Below are 22,067 nucleotides of genomic sequence, written 5' to 3' on the forward strand. Positions count from 1 at the left end.
CCAGGCCTAAGCGCAAATTTCGAGCTTCCCTGGCAAAATCCGACCATGTTCCATCTATATGTTTCCAGGCTGCGCAATCCGTAGGAATTCGTAGCACACCATCCGAAGATTTATTCTCCTCATGCCATGATGCTAGGGCGGCCATGGACTTACATTCGAAGAAATGCTTGATGCGAGGAAGCAAAGGAAAATGTCGCAAAACCTTTTGTGGAATTTTTGTCCCGTGGAGATCTACTTGATATCTTTCGGAATCACATTTCGGACACTTCTCCATGCCTGTGTATTCCCCTCTGAAAAAAATGCAGTCATTAGGACAAGCGTGGATAGAATTGTAATCCATCTCCAAGTTTCGCAAAATCTTTCTTGCTTCATCTCGGGAATCTGGCATCACATTGTCAGCTGGTAGTATGTGCTCTTTGAGCAATCTACACAACATAAAAATATGATACAGTCGTGTAAAAATCTATCAGATCATTATACATTTAGAGTTCTATTAAAGTAAACTAACTGTAATAGATCACCTGAAAAGTGTTGTGACGCTTGTGTCACTCCATCCAAACTTTGCCTGCATGTTGAGAAGAACCAGGATTGCTTTCAATCTAGACATACGTGCTCCATTATACAATGACGTATCGGCTTCACTTTTCATATCATCATAGATAAGCCTTTCTGAATCCATGATCGTCTCGATCATTTCATCAATCTCGGGCTCAAACATTGCCTTGTTGGGAATGTGCTCTGCATGATCATCCCCCGAGCTGTCAGAGGCTACATCTTGTGGCCTCACATATGCTGCTTGACCAAAGCGCCTGCGAACACGTCTATTGGGTTGCAAGATTGCTGCTTGTTGGCCAGCGTCAGAGTCCGACGAGTTATAATTGGCAACAACTCGATCTATAATAGATGGATCGAACTCGCCAAATTCGCGAACGTGCTGCAAAGAAACACGTCTTGTCCGTCGCACAGCATGCTTGCATTGATTACAAGGACATAAGACCCTCGTTGAGAGATAGGTGTTTCGGTTGGACGGTCCCACATCCTCGTCGCTACTCATAATGAGGATAAAAAACTTATAACCTGGACAACAAATTTAATATTCTATTGGCATTCTTCGTCTTATCTCTCTCTCTCTCTCTCTCACTCTCTCTCTCTCTCTCTCTCTCTTTACCTCACATTCTCTAGTCATGTCCAATCCCCGCACACCTCGGTCTAGAGGTGCACGGAGATCAAAACCACCGGGTTATAATCTCGTCTTTATTGGTCAATACCTATATTTGTGGGTACAAGAAATCTACACACCCACGTCTACATGATACTGCATGTAGTGGACAAAATCCCTTTGCCTCTTCTCTAGCTGTAGCACTTCACTTCATCTTAACATCTTTTCACAGTAGATCTTTTCACTGTTCGTCTAACTCTAAACCCTAAACCATAAGTAATTCTTGCGTGGACTCGATCTAACGTAAATAAGCGTAAATCTAAATAAACGTAAATCTAACTAAAAATAAAGCTAAATCTAATTTAACGTAAGTCTAATGACTAGAGGTTGTCTAGATGGTCATTGTGTCGGGGATGTAGTGACTCTTGCCACCCTGAAGATCCACCTTCTTCCCTATCTTCTGAAGACATTTCACCAGTACTTTTGGATCGACGGAGCCCACCATGAGTGAAGGCAGCAATACCCTATATTCCATTGAGGGCTTTCTTCACCCGCTTCATGCAGGCATCGCAGTCTATGGAGACCTAAATCTAATTTAATATAACGTAAATCTAAATCTAGCTTAAATAAACGTACATCTAGTTAAAAATAAACCTAAATCTAATTTAATGTAAGTCTACATATAACTTAATCTTTAACGTCTTTTAAGATAGTTTCCTACGACGTTATAACTCTCTTCTTCTTGTGTGTGTGCGCGTGTGTGGATGTGTGTGCCAATAAAAAGAGATAAATGGTATAACATTTCTATCACCCATGCCAAGTATGATAGATTGATTATGCCATTTCCCTCTTGAATAATAGGTCTTCAGTTCAACTCCTCGTCGGCTAGATCTTTAGGTCTTTTAATTTTAATTAGTTTCCTACGACGTTAAATTAGTTTCTCTCTCTTTCTCTCTCAATGTGTGTGCGTTTTTTTGGATCGTATGCATGTTTTCTCTCTCTTTTCCTCTCTCAATGTGTGCGTTTTTTGTTTATGCATGTTCTCTCTCTCTTTTCCTCTCTCAATGCGTGCGTTTTTTGTTTATGCATGCTCTCTCTCTCTTTTTCTCTCTCAATGTGTGTGTGCATTCTTTGTTTATGTATGTGTGTGTGCGTTTTTGTTTTTGTTTGTACTCTCTCTCTCTCTCTCTCTCTCTCTCAAAAACACTATGTGTGTGTGTGTATGTGTGTGTGTGAGAGAGAGAGAGAGGGAGAGAGAAAGAGGGGAAGGGAACATGAGAATGAGGAGAGGGAAGGAGCATACCTGGCTCTCCTTCCTCTCCTCGTGTGTGTGTGTGTGTGTGTGTGTGTGTGTGAGAAGAAAAAGAGAGAGAGAGAGAGAGAGAGAGAGTGAGGGAGAGCGTTACCTGCTCCTTGCTTGAGGGCGCCGAAAAACTCAGATCTGAGATCTGAGTTTTTGGGCGCGCTCGGTTATTTTTTTACCCCAGCCAGCGTCGCTATGAGCGTCGCAAATTTCTTTGTAAATTTGCGACGCTCATAGCGACGCCGGGAAATTTTTTTTTGAGCGTCGCTGTGTGAGCATCGCTAATATGAAGAGCCTCTTGTAGTGAATTGAATCATCCAAAGTCAATCAATCTCATATACACCAATCTTTTAGGTCTAACAATCATCATAATTGGTAATTGCTACCAATTATTCATTACAATGCGAATACCGAATGCCATTGAGTAGACTCACACACCCAAATTTACACTGAAATTATATGCAAAAATTACATCGATTCCACATTGCAATGCTCAAATTTTACACTTAATCAACCATAAGTGAATGCATACATATTCAATTTACAAAAAATTAACACTTTTGACCCAATCAAGTAATGCACACACTAAAAAATTAAGCACAAAAGATCAAATTTGGCTCAATTGGCATTGAATTTAGGCTTATACCTAATGACTGCACATACTTTTCATGATCATTTCACAATCAAAAACCATTTAGGTGTCCCAATTGACAAATCAATCATTGAAAATCAAGTGGTCATGGATGGACACACACACACAATTTTTGCCCAATTTTTTGGCAATTACGCTTATTCAATGATTGAATTAGCCTAACATACACATCATTTACATGATTGCATACTCATGTATCATCCATTCCGTCAATTTTTATGTATGCACACATTCGAGATTATGTGCACACACACTTGAATTTTTTGACAGTTTTCTCTCTCTTTAGTGTGTGCACACACACAATGATTTTTATGCACACACATGAATTCTTGATGAGAATTAAGCATTATTTGGATACATACAAGTTCATTAGTCACAATTTGACTATAAATTTCATTCCAAGTGTATCAAATTAGGTGCAAAGTGTAGGTCAATATTGTGTTACACACCTAATTTTAGCAAATGATTAACAACATTGAATCTCATTAATCAATCAAGAATTGACATAACAAGTGAGTGCACTTACATTGTAACTACACTCCAAGCTATTCCTTTGCTCCACGCGAAGTCGCATCATTGCACACACAAGTGTGTACACCATCAAATCGGCTCCAAAATTGACTATTTGTGGGTCAAAATTAAACACTCAAATCATCAAATTAAGCATAAATTGGGACACTTAACTTGATTAGAGTGATGATTCCAACTCTTACAAGGGGATTTCACATACTTTACACTTCAAATGTTAGTGGTTAGGTTAGCAAGGTTAGTCAAAATTAATAGAACTTAGCATGAAATTAGTAAAATTAGCATGAAAAGAAGTGAATTAGCAAGGATTAGCATGAAATTAGTGAAATTGGGGATGGAATTGGAGGTTTGGGGTATTCATAACTCAACATTAGCATCAATTTCTTACAGAAACATCATCAAATCAAACCAAAAATTGAGTCACGCACTCAAAAATCAACAAAATTAGTAGTGAAATTACTCTATTCTACACATCCTAGATTCACTAGCTTAGGTTATCAATCCCCGGTAGTTGCACCAAATGTAGAGATGCATTGTAGCACGACCTCATAGCAACCCACAAAATTGTTAAATCGTGGATCGGTAACTCGGCTAGGGCATGGAAGCACGAGCCTAAGATGTATAGACATAGAGGATTCAAGGGATCCTTCTACTCATCATAGAGAGAAGCCATGGAAAGGGCTTCCTCTAATCAACAAAACATTCCTACTTACTAATCACTTGCACACAATCATGTGGTTGAAATTAACCTCTCACATCAATCACTCTTATTCACAACTCTTAATCACATAACTACATAAGCATGCAATTAACATACCTACTCCGCATTAGTGTGTCCATTCCGGCACAACCCCTCAATGCGGCTACGTATGCACACATGCTAACCGCACACCTTGTAGAGAGAGATGAAGAGAAGAAAGGTACAACCCTCACACACCATGGCCAATGGTATGGATAGAATAGATTAACTCAAAAAAGGGATTCGGAGATCTACCATCACACTAATACAATCTCACTCCACATAATGAAACAAAGAAGACTAATTATAAGAAAGAAAGTGTAATTGATTGTTAGAAATCAAGAGCTGCATGGGCATGGAAAGCCCATGAGCCTCATGACCATCCACTCTACAAAGAGGAGAACTCACCCAAGAATGACTTCTCATTAAGCGGAGGGCTCTTTTATAGCTTTGTGCCTCAAACCCTTCAACTATGGGATAAAGTTGAGCTCTTTAGCTTAGACTCATACAACTTTGGAACTCCTACATGAGTGCAAGTCCTATACAATGAAAAGGAAATATTGTGCACTATGGCACATCCACAGCTTGGTGCATAATTGGTGTAGTCTGTGTTAGCCGTGGTTAACATATGGTAATGGTTATGGTATGGAAAACGGGTTATGTTTATGGTTTTGTAGTTTTCGACTTATGTTTTAATTATGGTTATAAAATCTTTATGCCGTTAAGCCATGATCAAGATTTTGGTTTTGTGGTTATGTTATTCTTATAATTTTACTAATTCCATACACTCGCTCTTTAACGTCAGCTTGTAGGTAGAGTACGTTTGCTTGTGTACTCTTCCTTTGGGTAGAGAGGACTGTTTTCTATTGTTGCAGTACATGCAGCATCAATTCCCAGCCCTCTCTACCCAAAAAAAATTTGCAGGTTTGGTCGTCGGTACACACTTTGAAAGCAACGTCGAAATTTGCTATAGAATTATCGACGCATATACGGACGCTTGTTTAAACGGTTATTCATAGGTTAGTCCCACGCCAGATATACTGATGCTTATACCGACAATGCGAGACCGACGTCTTTTTCAATGCCTATTTCGATGCTTTTTAGTTTTAAAACTAACTTTGTCTTGTCGGTATCTACACCGATTTTTACACGACGTGTTATAGTGTTTGCGCTGATTACCACGACAGTTGTCTCTGTTATTGCCGCAAAAATTATCGCGTATACTCTCGAAACGTGGTTTAGCGTCTAAAGATTCAAATTTTGGCATAAACATTCAAATTTTAATGTTTCCCTAGCGAGACACCTCAAGATCATTAGGAGACTCAAGTTTGGCCACAAGCTTCCATCCTCAAGACATATAGCACAACCATATAGGATCACTCACTCACTCAACACTCATTCTAAGCACATATGTACCCAATATACCACAAGAGTTATACCCTTTTCACACACCTCGCTTGCACAAGAACCATTCAGATAGAGAACACACATAGGCATGACAGAGACTCAGAAATAAATATCGGGGTGGAGCAAACAACTCTTGCACCAGGGAAGGATGTGCAATGAAGGATTTTAATAAGTAAAAACACCTTCCTTTCTTTTCCTAATGCACAGCCTCTTGCTCGATTGCTTGCACTTGCTGCTTTGGCAATCCCCGTCAAAATTGTCGGTATCGATTGCCCATGGCATCATCTTCCTTCTTCTCGTGAGGCCCTTCTCAGTTATTGGCGCCTAGGAATTTGTGGCTTTGAGAGTACAATAAAGGCTAATGGCTGGCTGCTCATAACAAGAGTAGGGGAGAGCAACACGGATAGAAGCACTTGTGTGGAATGGGAGGGGATAAGTGGTGATGAGGGTACTGGACGTCAAGGACGTTAGCAGGGAATCTCCAACGATACGCTGTTGGGAAGACGCATGATAAGAAAAACTGAAGGAGGAGGCGTGACACAAAAACCAGACATCTATGTTGTGATCCATAGGCTATGGAGGATCTCTGTGTCTAGAGTTCGTCTACAGGGGAGGGCCCTGGTAGGGGAGAAGACTCCCTCTCTCTCTCTCTCTCTCTCTCTCTCTCTCTCTCATTTGCATCTTGAGCATGAGCCAGTGCTAGATGCCTACCCTTCCTTCTTTATAGGCACACGCAGATCCTCAACTTATCACCATCATCTCTAGTGCATGGCCATGTTCGTCTCTCTTTCTGGAGATTAATGTGTCAGGTTCTGGGTGAAATGCCTATTTGTATATATAAGCGCGCAAAGAGAGAGAGAGAGAGAGAGAGAGAGAGAGAGAGAGAGAGAGAGATGCTTCTATACGAGCTATGGAGAGCTGCGTGGCTTCGGTCTCCCTCTCCTCTGTGGCAATAGGAATTGCTTCATTGGTCTTTGCTGCCAATGCAGTGACCAGCCGCCTCCAATGCCGTCCTCTCTTGTCTTCCGTAGCTCCTCTTCGACTAATTTGCGTGCACGTCGCTGACATCGTAGCTTCTACTGTCGATGCCTCTGTGGAGAACCCTAAGCCGATTGGTCCCTCGCGTGGCTCAAAGGTGAAGATTTTGAGGCCGGAGTCATATTGGTTCAATTTAGTTGGCATGGTTACGACTGTAGATCAATCCCTTGGTGTTCGGTAACCTGTTTATGTGCGGTTCTAGAAAGCAAACTATGCAAATGTGTCAACAAACAACTATGGGCTTAATGAGATATTGCAAGTGTAGCAGATCTCTAGCCTCAAGTGTAGATATGGTTGTTTACACTTAACCACATGCTTTGCTCAAGCTATCACATATCAAGTTTTCCCTTCAATTGTGATTTAATGTTGTCATGCTATGCTCATACTTCTTACGTTCTGGCCAAAGAGAGAGAGAGAGAGAGAGAGAGAGAGAGAGAGAGAGATTTAGGTGGCGTTCCCTACTATCTGTGTTCTGCTATGAACAAAGAGAGAGAGAGAGAGAGAGAGAGAGAGAGAAGCCGAATGAAAAGAAAGAGAGCGACGGTCTATGTGAGAGCAAGCTCTATTGAAAGGGAGTAATGCTAAAGGGTGGCGGTTGCGTATAGGCCATGATAGCAACAAGAGCGCTTCTTTTTCTTTGAGATTCACAGATACGCATCGAATATGTGAATTTGTGAGACAACCAATTAGATTTTAGAAGTTGCCCGAGTGAGGCATCCGCAAGTGTGTGCACCCATTAGTGATTCTACTAGTTACATTTGGGGCACATGCAATTGTATGCTAAAGGGAAAGAGTAAATAAGGCTGACTATGCTTTATATATTTGCGGCAAGTAAGTATGTATATTTCACCATGTTGATAGTGCCCCCCCCCCCCCCCCCCCCCCCCCCCCCCCCCCCCCCCCCCCCCTCTCTCTCTCTCTCCCCCCCCGCCCGCGCGGGAAGTGGACTGCCCTTTTTGTGGGTGTGGTGTTGCATCGACACGAGGACAAAACATTGTCCTTGGATTTATGCCTTGTGAAGACTGGTCCTAACTAGGAGTATATTGGTAAGCAACAACAGATTGGTATGATAAGGACACTAGAAAAACAAACAAGGTGAGATTTCACGATGGCTTTCCAAAAAAGAAATCAAGATATGAGGGAAATAAAAATACTTTAGAGAGAGAGAGAGAGAGAGAGTCACAATCGCTTGTTCTTGTGAAAAAAGCTCTTTACTCTTTAAAAGCTTTAAAAATAAAAAGGTACACAAAATAAAAGCAATGTAGTCCCATTCTAAGAAAAAAAAACAAGTATAAATTTTGTGTTCATGTTGAAAATAATATAAGATGAGCAAGGACAAAAAAAATAAACAAGGCAAAGTCTTAAAAATCGGTGTAAAGCTATGAAATGAAAGGGATCCATTTGACAAACTCCATCAATATTTAAGATGAGTCTCTATCGTTGGCACTGAAAACATTGGAAGGATGCCTAACTCTACTCAACACTAAGGCTTCTTCTAAGAAGCCAAAAAGAAACCATATGTCTCAAAGAGATTCTTATATGCATTGAAACCTTGCTTTCTCTCTTTCCTCATTTACATTGCGGTGCAGCTTTTTATGAGATTTATAATGGTATGATACTTCCCATATGAAAATTTTTATGACATGCTTTTGCTAAACCATTAATTATTGGGCAGAGAGAGAGAGAGAGAGAGAGAGAATTTTAATGTCATAGGAAACTAACCCAACAGACCTCAAAGATCTATCCAACGAGGAGAGTTGAACTCAAGACCTTTATTCAAGAGGAAAATGGCATAACCAACCTACCACACTTGAGTGATAGACAGAGATAGGCTCCAGCCTCCAAGTTCAGAATATGCAAGAAAATTAATAATTGATTAAAGAGAAAGGAAATCACGACCATCTTGCTAGCACCAAAACTACACATACTTGATGGCATGGGTGTCCTTACAAAGTCAAGAAAACAATGTACTTAAATGTTTGTAGTACATCCAGTGTGCAATGTACACATAATTATTTTATGGGAATTAAACTTTTCTTTGTGTGTGGCAGACCTCGTGCTTTTATCGCTTGTTTATGTTGTTTTATGTGGATAAAGGTAGTGGACATTTACTTAGAGAATATCAAAAAAATTATAAAGTATGGGATTTGTGATCGTGACTTTTTTTTCATAAAAGGGAGGCACTTGTGAATTAAATTAGAAGGACAAAAATTACATGATATGGCCGGATACAAAATGATTGCAATGAATATTGGTGCACGATGAGCATTCCAAGTACAAGGTTATGCGGCAAGCCATGATCCAATGGTCGCAGGTCAATGATTTCGTGCATGGCGAAGGAAAAATTGAAGGATAGGACACGATTTTCAGAAAGTACACACACCATCGTAAAGATCAAACCCAAATAAAGAGAACGTGCAATGATGCATGGATCGAGAACGTTGTATAAGTGTTCAGGCATTTCACTACACGTGTATGTATTTGTGATCGTACGTTCTCCATTCATCTTTTGAAAGCATTGGTTTTAGCCTCACAATTTTCTCTGGTACTTTGCAGATCTTGGTGTGCGTATGGCCCTAATGATGAGCGTAATACCTCATTGGACCTTTCACTTTCCAATAACAATCGTGGAATGCCAACTGAACTGGATACAAGCATCAATGAGAGAGTTTTTCAAAACATAAAACCCAAAAGAAGGCGACGAAACAAAGGACTTCACAAAAGGGGGTGTCAATGCCATTTTTCAATAAGCCTCCTATGTAAAGATCCAGCTATTGGATTGATATCATATATCAACCCTTTTCATACAGACAAGACAGATTTAGTGGGTCATGGTGAGGGCTCCAAGGTGATGTTGTCTCCTTGGGTCTCCAAGGAGAAGAAGCTTTGGGTATACAATCTTCTCTATCAAGGCTTCACCCCACACCAAGTTCTCGACGATCACATCCAATTACTACATGTTGAAGTCAATGCTAACCCCAATCACCCAAAGTCAAGGGATGATTTTTCTCTCTATTTGTGATATAGTGAATATATCAAGAAAGCTAGCAATTGAACTTATCAATTGCATGAGGATGATGCTGAGAGTACGCGGCACTGGTGTTTGTAGAACTCTTCTATTGTTTCATATATCAAGAGCAGAATCATGTGCATTAGCAACATTTCATTTTGGGGATTCAAACACCTTGGCAAAAGGAAATGTGCAGAGTATACGGAGATGGCAACCTCCTTGCTATGGATGCAACTTTTGGGACAAACAAGTACAAGGTAAGTTTCTTTCCCACTAATTAGCTATACAAAACATCAAAATCTACTACAATGAAAAAATTGCACCTTTTCCAGTTTAAGTTTCACTTGTACACCATGATGCACATCACAATTTGGGGTTCCAGTTGCTTGGGTATTGACTTCCAGCACTACAATGGAAGCCACCTCCTTGTGGCTTGGCAAATTTAGAAACACAATGTTGGATCACCAAAAGTGTTGGGAGCCCGCTGCTTTCACGGTAGATGATGCGGAAATTGAAATAAACGCGATCAGGTATATAGTCATGTTTAGAATGCAATTCCATATCCTACTATCATAGTCTTTTCTTGTACATTGAACCTTATTTTTCATAGGGAGGTCTTTCATGTGCCCATTTACCTTTGCTTGTGGCATGTGAGGAGGTATTGGCTAAAGCATCTTGTGAGAAAGGTGCAAGATTGGCGAACGAGGGCAATGATGTTTCGTCGACTAGGGGTCATCATGCACTCACAAGGGCCCTCTTGCACAACTGAGATCGAGATTAGAGAAAACACTCAAGAAATGATAGAGGAATTTCTAGATGAGTTCCATGTGGAGGAGGCATTCTTGGACTATTTTCAGACTTATTGGCAACCAAAAATTGGTAATAAATTGGTGATTGAATTCGATGCACTCATGCATGTTTCTTGGCCATGAAATGATAATTTTTTATGTGTAGATATGTGGGTTCGTGCAGCAAGGACCTTGCCACACTCTAGAAAAGACACAAATGGGACCATCGAAGCATACCATGGCATTCTCAAGACCAAATTTTTAGGAAGCTTGAAGAAGATGGTTGGTCGATATGTTGATTGGCCGCTTCACAAATTAATTTCGGGCACTCTAACGTATTATTGGTATGTACAGATGCTAAAAGATCATGGTTTCATTGGATTATGCAATAGAGAAGGTAGTGGAGAACTCTTTTGAGAGAGCATCTCACATTCTCGATCACCATGTTACCATAGTCTCTGAGGACGAGGTTATTCATGCCCTAGTGCGCAATACTACAAATTCTAGCATATTCCACACTCTTTACAACCCTGAAACCTCATGGGCATGTTGCACATGTATGTGGTCTGAACAAGGAAACATATGTAAGCATCAAATGAAGGTTATGTTTGCAGTAGGTGTTTCCCCGTTTTCATTAAAGAAGACATGCTTGAAGCTCTACGGAAAATAGGTGGAAGACCTTCAAGCACTAAGAGTTAGTACTACTAACATTGAGGTGGATGTTGATTTTACAAATGGCACTCACACTTGCAGTAACGAAGACATTGTCAATTAAAAAATCAACACAAAAGGTTTACAAGATCTAGAAGACCTATTTAAGGAGCTGGTCATGTGTGTGGGTGAGGATAGTCAGCTACTTTCGGAACTTGTTTCCTTTTGAAGAAAACAATTGGACAAATAAACACAATGAAAGCACGCAAAGAGGATGCTTATAAACCAACAAACAAGTTTGAGGCCACCAAGGATGCATTTGGAAACACTTCAAGAAGAAAAAAACCTTTCATAGAGAAGAGGACTCATAGAAGAAGAGAAACAATACAAGCAAGCAATGGATGCCTGGCAAATCCATCCATTCAGGGCATCCACACCCAAGAAGCGCTACACTATGCAAGCAAAGTTGGATCACCAGGCCACATGAGCGGAGAGTGCAATGGGTAGCTCATCAGACATAAGTGGACATTGAAGCAACCAGACATACTTTACAGATGTGTTGTTTTCTTCACATGATAGTCTCATCTTCAAGCAGCTTCTACATTTTTATCTCATGTGGGTGTGTGTGTCTCTATGCATGCGTGGATGTATGTGTGCATGAGAGAGAGAGAGAGAGAGAGAGAGAGAGAGAGATACTATTCGCAGGGATTTAATATTTACGTAATTATGTCAAACTTTTCGTGTGATCACACTTGTCTTATTGACACATTTACATGATTACACTAAACATAATCACAAAGAACCCGGTTAAGGGCGACCTGCAAACCCACTAAATTTCCGCCGGGCGCGCATAATTATATATATGGGGGCCCGATCGGGCCCGCTGGGTGTTATTTTGTCTTGCTTTCATCTTGTGTGTGTGTGTGAGAGAGAGAGAGAGAGAGAGAGAGAGAGAGAGAGAGAGAGAGAGAGAGAGAGAGAGAGAGAGAGAGAGAGAGAGAGAGAGAGAGAGAGAGATGACCACCTTTGCAGGTATGTCGAGAGGAGAGAGGAGGAGAGGGGGAGAAGGGGTCGTGTGGGAGCGTGCTCTACGTCGCAATGCGCGGCAACAACAGAGTACCTGACCACACGATCCGGGTATGTGTTGTGTGTGTGTGTGTGTGTGTGTGTGTGTGTGTGTGTGTGTGTGTGTGTGTGTGTATGTGTTGTGTGGTAGCGTGCTTTTTGTCATATTGCACGGCAGTAATAAGGTACCTTACCACACAATGAGTTTGTGTGTGTAAGTTGTTCTACGGAATAGTGCTTATCATGGGGGCATCACCTCAGTGACGCGGGGAAGATGGTGTACTTGTGGTAAGTATTGGCTTACTGTCTGGGTACTACGTCGGTAACGCGGTGAATCTAGTATCCTTATCGTAAGTCAACTTCCCTTCCCCTTTCCCAAAAAACATATGGGCATCGATCGATAACGCAACTATATGATGTTCGTATGCAGGCCATTGTTTTTCTTTACATTCAGGCGGCAATCGGTTGGTAACGCGGCTAATAGAGTGTCGTTTATTAGAAGCATTTGTTTTTACATAAATGTGGCGTTTAGGTCGTTAACTTGGCCGTACGAACGTCATATAATTTGTATATGCATGTGCAATTAATTTTTTAAGTATTAAGTATATGAAATACTTGGTCGGTAACACGGCTGTGAAGAGTATTTTATATACAAAATGTATGAATTGTTTGATTTTGTTGTTTTTAACTGTCCATTTGAAATTATATCTTAGCTAATTATATTCAAAAGAATACTTTATTCATCAATCATCGCTATTTTAAATGTTCCATCTATATAAATTATATGTAAAAATGTATTTGCACACAAATTGCATGTTTAATATTCTTTTTTAATCTTTTATAAGGACTCTCAAGCATTATCACTATTTTTAATGCTTTATTTACATAAATTCTCTATAAAAAATCTAAATGCACACAATTTGCATGTTAAATATTCTTTTGTATCTTCTTAAAGAGCATCAATTATCATCGCTTTTTGATTGCTACATTTACATAAATTCTATGTAAAAAAGTGTGTGAACACAATATACGAGTCCAATTTGTATACTTCTAATGTTTTAAATGTTTTTGAAGTTTTTAAATCGGTGTGTGCTTTGTTTGAATTAGTATCACTACAAGAGGTTGTGTGCTCTTGTGACCCTGTTAGCGACGGAAATACACTGGGTTTTTATAACCCCCGGCGTCGCTAATAGCGTCGCTACGAGAGCGTCGCTATAACCGTCGCTATATGCGTTGCTATATAGAGATGCTCATAGCGACGGTTATAGCGACGGTTATAGCGACGTTTACACAGAAATCTATAGCGACGCTCATAGCGACGCTACAGAGCCATAAATAGCGACGGTTATAGCGACGCCCGAGAGATTTTTTTTTTTGGTGACAGGACATTGAATGCCCTGCCACCCATCAACCATATTGTACTTGATTCACTTTTTTTAAAAAAGTGCAAGGGTAGATAATAGACCCAAAATAGTCACCCACAAGACGCATTGTTTGCAAAATTGACAAGCGTAAAATTGACAATTGTACACATCATAGGCAAAATGAATTGATTGGCAAATGTAATAATGACAATTGTACAACATCATAGGCATAAAGAATTGATTGGCAAAATGAACTGCGGTGACAAATATAATAATGTACATGGTTCAAAAAGACGTATAAAATCCGTCTCATGATACATAAGCTATGAGAAACCCTAAACTAATGCTATCTAGCTACGGCTAAACTGACGTCGTCTAGTCAGACGTCTCATCGCGTCCAAGCGGCGTATCTATCGGATTCTGCAAAAAAAGACAATAAGACAGCTTTCAGTAAGTATAAACATATAACGACACTTATTAAACAATACAAAAAATAGAAAAGAGTAAACCATAATACTAACCATGCCGCCGCGAGAACTGAGAATGTCCATCAGGGCGTTTAAGCCCTTCCTGCCTGCGTACTCGCGCTCGTACGGTGTGGGATCACGTCCTGTCATCGACCACTGTCAAAACATACAAAGATTTCATTATGTTAGAATTAAAAAACTCATAAACCCTAAACTATCGAACATAAAGAGCAATGAAAAACACTTACAAAATCGGCCTCAAATGATGCCCATCCACCGCTCCCCAAGTGGTGCGAGCTCCCTGCCTCTACTCGCGCTCTGGCTGCATCCTTTTGTTGCTTCCACTTGTCGGGATTCTCGCGCGCTGCTTTCTTCGCATTCTTCCAATCTTCTTTGGCCAGCCAATCTGGCCTGTTCCACCCATGCTTGATTGCTTTTTGCACTTCGGAACGCTTGTGTTTGCAGTATTCGCGCATTCGAATCTTCATCAGGTCTTCATTGAAGCGCTGATCCCGTGTTGGAACGGGAAACTCATCATGAAGTATGCTGATGACTCTGTTTTTAAATCACTTGGTACTTCACTCCATTTGTTTAGTATGTAGTGTCTAAACAGCTGAGAGCAAAGACCACGCATGCGCGAGATCACCTTCTTGCCGTCATCATCCATGATGATGCCGCCGCTGAAGTCGACGGAGTAAGGCAAGCCCTCTGGCCGGTGACGCGTGAACCTGGGTGTCCCGGCAGGGGTCTCTAGCGGCGTGTCGATGGGGGTACGGACGTCAGGTGTCTCCACCCGCGTCTGGGCCCCGAAGCGAGGAGTGTCGAGTGGGGTGGCTCCTGGCGGAGTAGGTAGAGGTGTGTAGCTGCTAGGAACAGTCAGCCGCGCAAAACCTGGCGTAGATGGCGATGCTGTGGCTGGTGTGGGGGCGGGCAAAGAAGGGGAGGGTAAAGAGCCTCGTCGAACACGAGGCGGTGTGGAGGCATCGGTGGCAGAATCCCCACAACAACCGCCACCGCCACCACTAGAGCGCCGGTGTCTAGACGAGTGTGAAGCTCGTCTCGTCGACGCCGAAGCTTCGGAGCGCACCGAATGCTCCGAAATAGAGGGAGATGTGGATGGAGTAGGAATGCGCGATGATGCGCCAGAGCGATGACGCTCCACGTACCACTGTCTCTGCTGCGGTGACAAAGAAGAAAGAAACTCCTCATCATCCACACCTGCATTAAACACACGAATATTTAAACTTAATATTGAATGAATAGAGTAGACAATGACGCAAAGACCATTAAATACAATGACGTAATGACGCATATAAATACAATGACGCAATGAATTGAGTGATAGAAGAGGCAAGTCGAAAACTCAGAATTTTCAATCAAAAAATGTGAGCGCGAGTAGAAAAGAGCGTTATACACCATGGAAGGTACTTAGAGAGCCAGAGCTTTTACAACACGGAGCAAAATTATTCAAATACAATATTTGTGGCTTTAAGAGATCTCTCTCTCATCCTCGCATAACTCAGCATAACTTCCTCTATCTATATAGAGCTCTCCGTTTAAACACATATCCTCTGTTTCATTTTGTAGCTCCTCTGCATGCACCCCATATAGAGTAGTAGCATCTTGATGCTCGTCTGGCACCACCGCAGCGGCTTCTGATTAAGCATCTTCTCTGATCTCCTCCATTGATGCCGTTGTGATTGGCACATGGTAGCCTTCATACGTCCTTGCACTACGAGGGGCTACCTCTATGACGTACCACCAGTTTGATGTAGACTTTGTAGGATGAAATATTACCTGCCTGAGCTTTCAACCACATAACTTGTAAAAGGGGGATGTTAACTATTTACATACTTACTTGTTCACAATTCTGTGGTAGTACGAAAGTGTCTCTTAGGTCAGTCCATTTCTTAGTAGAATCCACCTCAAGAAAACATGACTCTCCTCTACGCACAGTAGCGTTGCGACCCTCCATGATTATCTTGAACCATTGCACGTCGAACAAGTCGACAAAAAATCCTCTGTAATCGATCCTCAAAATCTTTTGTAGCGTGCCGAAGTAAGTGAGTTCCGCCACCACTGGATCTGCATCAGAGGAACGTCATCGACTAGATTGTTCAAATTTTGCCATGATTCCACAATCTAGAGTAAAACGCTTTTTGTCGATCTGTTCCACCCTAAAATGTCGACCTTTACACCATGCTGCTGTGTATGACTTATACTACAACGAACAAAGATTATGAGTGGCCGTTCAAACGTTTAGAAATAAAGTCACTAGCTAGTCGTACATTGCAAATTTACCTTGGTCGCGCAACCCCGAGAGTACTCCCACTCTTCCTCAGTCACTTCGTGACCGCATTGTTGTGCGCTTTTCAATTGGTTGTGCAACCATCTTAAGCTCATGAATGTTGGTAGGCTCTCCAGAACCGTCGGATAGTGCATCGGTGGTCGTCTTCCCCGTCTCCACTCGATTCGTGCCCTTTGTCGCTCTTGCTTTGCATCCTCATATTGTGAAATCCACTTTTGCATCACTGGATTGTGAAACATGCAAAATCGGTTGATTTTAGCCTCTAGATCTTCCGTCATCTTCTTCTCAACACCGAGATTGCACATGACAATCCCAGATATGCGCTCATCATCTATGGTTCGCCATAGCGTGTCCCGGGCTTTATCAAATCCGTCTAGCCACTCTCCAATGTACACTAGGGACTCTGATACCAACCAACCTTCTGCCATGCTACCCTCCGGACGTGCCTTTTGATGCACATATCCCTTAAGCGTTTTCATGAAACGTTCTAAGAAGAACATCCATCTGGAATGAACTGTGCCAGCTATTTCCACCTCATCAACTATGTGAACAAGAAGATGCACCTGAATGGTTAGCATGGTAGTAGGAAAATGTTTCTCAAACATGTACACAAGCTGCGCATCATTTAGTTTGGCGAATGGTATGGAGTCTACGTTGATCTCCTTTTGTGAGATCCATTTTATGCAATGATATTAAAGTCCACTATGAACCTACCTGACACATTTTATGCCAATCGTGTGACTTCAAATAGGTAAGCTTTCCTTCTTTACTAAAACACGTTCGGAGCGAGTGCATTACGCCAGTGGGGGTCCGCAAAGATCGAATGGTCTCTTTTACTTTGCGTTCTTGGGCTCCTATGAAAATCCATGGTGCTTTAGGGAGTTTTATCGATCCATCAGACGCTGTTTGAGGCCAATATTGCTCCATACGATCCACATTTCTAAGGTCAACTCTGGCTCCCAAAGTATCTTTCTTGCCGGTCAGATGGTCCCATAGTAGATCACCCACATTCTTGAATATGTGCATTGGATCGAGCAAGTGATTGATCATGAGTCGGGGCCAGTATGGTAACTCGTACCATAGAGATAGTATCTTCATCCCTGGAGGCAATCCGTCATCGCACATCTCCTTCTGCTCTAACCATGCTTGTGCAGACATCCTTGGTGGCTCTCTTCCCAAAAAGCCGTCGCGTAACACATGATTCTCTGGAAGATCCACTTGATGACCTTCGTAGATTTGCTTCTTCAGTGAGGGCGCCCTACGTGCATTCAGTCTAGGTCCACATGTGACACATGCTCTATATCCGCTTGTTTGAAGCCCTGCATGTATACACATGATAATAGATCAACTATGGGAAAAAACAATATTTACATTGTCTGAGTGAGGAGTGTCAATAGATCACCTGAGCATTCTGTTAGCCCGGGATAGTCATGCATGGTCCACATTAGAATGCCTCTGATCAAAGCATTCCGTCGTCCTGTGTGTCGGCTCATATCCACCACCTCTATTCCAATCCACAATTGTTGTAGCTCTTCCAATAGTGGACGAAGATACACATCCATATTCTCCACTTTATATCGCCCTGCACAATCAAGCTTAGCCATAGGTGCCCCTTCTTCGTAGTCAACCACGGGGGAATGTTGTAGTTGACGATGACAACGGGCCATACACTGTAAGATTTTGATCTTTGACCAAATGGATTTACGCCATCCATAGCCAGGCCTAAGCGTAAATTTCGAGCTTCCCTGGCAAAATCCGACCATGTTCCATCTATATGTTTCCAGGCTGCGCAATCTGCAGGAATTCGTAGCACACCGTCCGAAGATTTATTCTCCTCATGCCATGATGCTAGGGCGGCCATGGACTTACATTCGAAGAAATGCTTGATGCGAGGAAGCAAAGGAAAATGTCGCAAAACCTTTTGTGGAATTTTTGTCCTGTGGAGATCTACTCGATATCTTTCGGAATCACATTTCGGACACTTCTCCATGTCTATGTATTCCCCTCTGAAAATAATGCAGTCATTAGGACAAGCGTGGATAGAATTATAATCCATCCCCAAGTTTCGCAAAATCTTTCTTGCTTCATCTTGGGAATCTGGCATCACATTGTCAGCTGGTAGTATGTGCTCTTTAAGCAATCTACACAACATAAAAATACGATACAGTCGTGTAAAAATCTATCAGATCATTATACATTTAGAGTATTAAAGTAAACTAATTGTAATAGATCACCTGAAAAGCGCTGTGACGCTAGTGTCACTCCATCCAAACTTTGCCTGCTTGTTGAGAAGAACCAGGAGTGCTTTCAATCTAGACATACGTGCTCCATTATACAATGGCGTATCGGCTTCACTTTTCATATCATCATAGATAAGCCTTTCTGAATCCATGATCGTCTCGATCATTTCATCAATCTCGGGCTCAAACATTGCCTCGTTGGGAATGTGCTCTGCATGATCATCCCCCGAGCTGTCAGAGGCTACATCTTGTGGCCTCACATATGCTGCTTGACCAAAGCGCCTGCGAACACGTCTATTGGGTTGCAAGATTGCTGCTTGTTGGCCAGCGTCAGAGTCCGACGAGTTATAATTGGCAACAACTCGATCTATAATAGATGGATCGAACTCGCAAAATTCGCGAACGTACTGCAAAGAAACACGTCTTGTCCATCGCACAGCATGCTTGCATTGATTACAAGGACATAAGACCCTCGTTGAGAGATAGGTGTTTCGGTTGGACGGTACCATATCGTCGTCACTACTCATAATGAGGATAAAAATCTCATAACCTGGACAACAAATTTAATATTCTATTGGCATTCTTCGTCTTATCTCTCTCTCTCTCTCTCTCTCTCTCTCTCTCTCTCTCTCTCTCTCTCTCTCTCTCTCTCTCTCTCTCTCTCTCTCTCTCTCTTTACCTCACATTCTCTAGTCATGTCCAATCCCCGCACACCTCGGTCTAGAGGTGCACGGAGATCAGAACCACCAGGTTATAATCTCGTCTTTATTGGTCAATACCTATATTTGTGGGTACAAGAAATCTACACACCCACGTCTACATGATACTGCATGTAGTGGACAAAACCCCTTTGCCTCTTCTCTAGCTGTAGCACTTCACAACATCTTAACATCTTTTCACAGTAGATCTTTTCACTGTTCGTCTAACTCTAAACCCTAAACCGTAAGTAATTCTTGCGTGGACTCGATCTAACGTAAATAAGCGTAAATCTAACTAAAAATAAACCTAAATCTAATTTAACGTAAGTCTACATCTAACCTAATCTTTAACGTCTTTTGGGATAGTTTCCTACGACGTTAAAACTCTCTTCTTCTTGTGTGTGTGTGTGTGGGTAAACATAAATAAACCTAAGTCTAATCTAATATAACATAAATCTAAATCTAACGTAAATTATGTTATATTAAAAACAAAGAACTAAACTAACAGGGATTATAAGAACCTTAAAACTGATTTAACACATAATTTTTCACATAACTCGGCAAGAGTTGGCATTCTCATCACTAAAGATGTGAGAGTTAACTTTCGGCGGTGACGCTGCCTCATCTCCATCCACATCTGACGACAGCAATTGGCCCTTTGGACCGTTCTTGCTCTTGTTAGTAACTTTGAAGTTGCTGTTGAATGACTAGAGGTTGTCTAGATGGTCATTGTCGGGGATGTAGTGACTCTTGCCGCCTTGAAGATCCACCTTCTTTCCTATCTTCTGAAGACATTTCACCAGTACTTTTGGATCGACGGAGCCCACCATGAGTGAAGGTATCAATACCCTATATTCCATTGAGGGCTTTCTTCACCCGCTTCATGCAGGCATCGCAGTCTATGGAGACCTAAATCTAATCTAATATAACGTAAATCTAAATCTAGCGTAAATAAATGTAAATCTAACTAAAAATAAACCTAAATCTAATCTAATTTAACTTAAATAAACCTAAATCTAATTTAACGTAAGTCTACATCTAACCTAATCTTTAACATCTTTTAGGATAGTTTCCTACGACGTTATAACTCTCTTCTTCTTGTGTGTGTGCGCGTGTGTGGATGTGTGTGCCAATAAAAAGAGATAAATGGTATAACCTTTCTATCACCCATGCCAAGTATGATAGATTGGTTATGCCATTTCCCTCTTGAATAATAGGTCTTGAGTTCAACTCCTCGTCGGCTAGATCTTTAGGTCTTTTAATTTTAATTAGTTTCCTACGACGTTAAATTAGTTTCTCTCTCTTTTTGTTTCAATGTGTGTGCGTTTTTTTGTTTATGCATGTTTTCTCTCTCTTTTCCTCTCTCAATGTGTGCGTTTTTTGTTTATGCATGTTCTCTCTCTCTTTTCCTCTCTCAATGTGTGCGTTTTTTGTTTATGCATGCTCTCTCTCTCTTTTCCTCTCTCAATGTGTGTGTGCATTCTTTGTTTATGTATGTGTGTGTGCGTTTTTGTTTATGTTTGTACTCTCTCTCTCTCTCTCTCTCTCTCTCTCTCTCAAAAACACTGTGTGTGTGTGAGATAGAGAGAGAGGGAGAGAGAAAGAGGGGAAGGGAACATGAGAGTGAGGAGAGGGAAGGAGCATACCTGGCTCTCCTTCCTCTCCTCGTGTGTGTGTGTGTGTGGAGAAGAGAGAGAGAGAGAGAGAGAGAGAGAGAGAGGGAGAGCGTTACTTGCTCCTTGCTTGAGGGCGCCAAAAAACTCAGATCTGAGATCTGAGTTTTTGGGCGCTCTCTGTTATTTTTTTAGCCCAGTCGGCGACGCCGGGAATTTTTTCTTTGAGCGTCGCTGTGTGAGCGTCGCTAATATGAATAGCCTCTTGTAGTGTATGTGCGCACGGAGAAAAATATAAGTGGAAATTTCAATATATGCTGAAATGTGCCAAAATGTTAACATGTATTGCTTGATCTGAATTAAGTTCTTATAAACCACTTTTTTGAAGTGCATTTTACACGTGTAACATATTGCAATTTTAAGTGAAGATTATTTTCAACTTTTATCAATATTTCCTTGCACATTTGTTAAGTCTTCAAGTGGCGGTTAAGAGTTTACGTGAGATAGTGTGAGAGTGTTAATGTCATTTGCAACCATGAATTTGTATTTAATATGTTGTTTTTTCATTGTCCAGTGCAAATATGACGCCAGATCAAAAGAAATGTATTATGCGTGCCATTCGTAAAGAATGTATTTTGGTAATCTCATCATGTGCAGCTGATCACATACAGCAAATTAGTGAAAGCGATGTCTACATCAAAAACATCACACTAGCGCTATATGGGAGAACACAGAGTGCAGGTTGCGACTTGAAGGCCAATACGAGTTGTTGCTTCCAGCAAAGATACGAGAATTTGACCCCACCAGAAGGTCAGGACAGTGTTGGGCAATATGAAAGTATGTTGTAGAGACTTAAAGGAAGATATCCCACTTGCCTGCGACATGTCAAAATTAGAGCTCTGGGATAAATTGTGGGAAGAACAGAAGGTAAAGATGAAGCGTGTGAAAGCGCAGGACCAAGCAGCCTTACCCAAGAGATTGAAGATGGCCCAAAATGTGCAAGCAGCTTTGGGAGGTCGATCCGATGCTAGCGACAC

The sequence above is a fragment of the Adiantum capillus-veneris genome, chromosome 29 (genome assembly GCF_014529385.1).
Source record: "Adiantum capillus-veneris isolate H3 chromosome 29, ASM1452938v2, whole genome shotgun sequence".
In the NCBI taxonomy this organism is placed as follows: Eukaryota; Viridiplantae; Streptophyta; class Polypodiopsida; order Polypodiales; family Pteridaceae; genus Adiantum; species Adiantum capillus-veneris.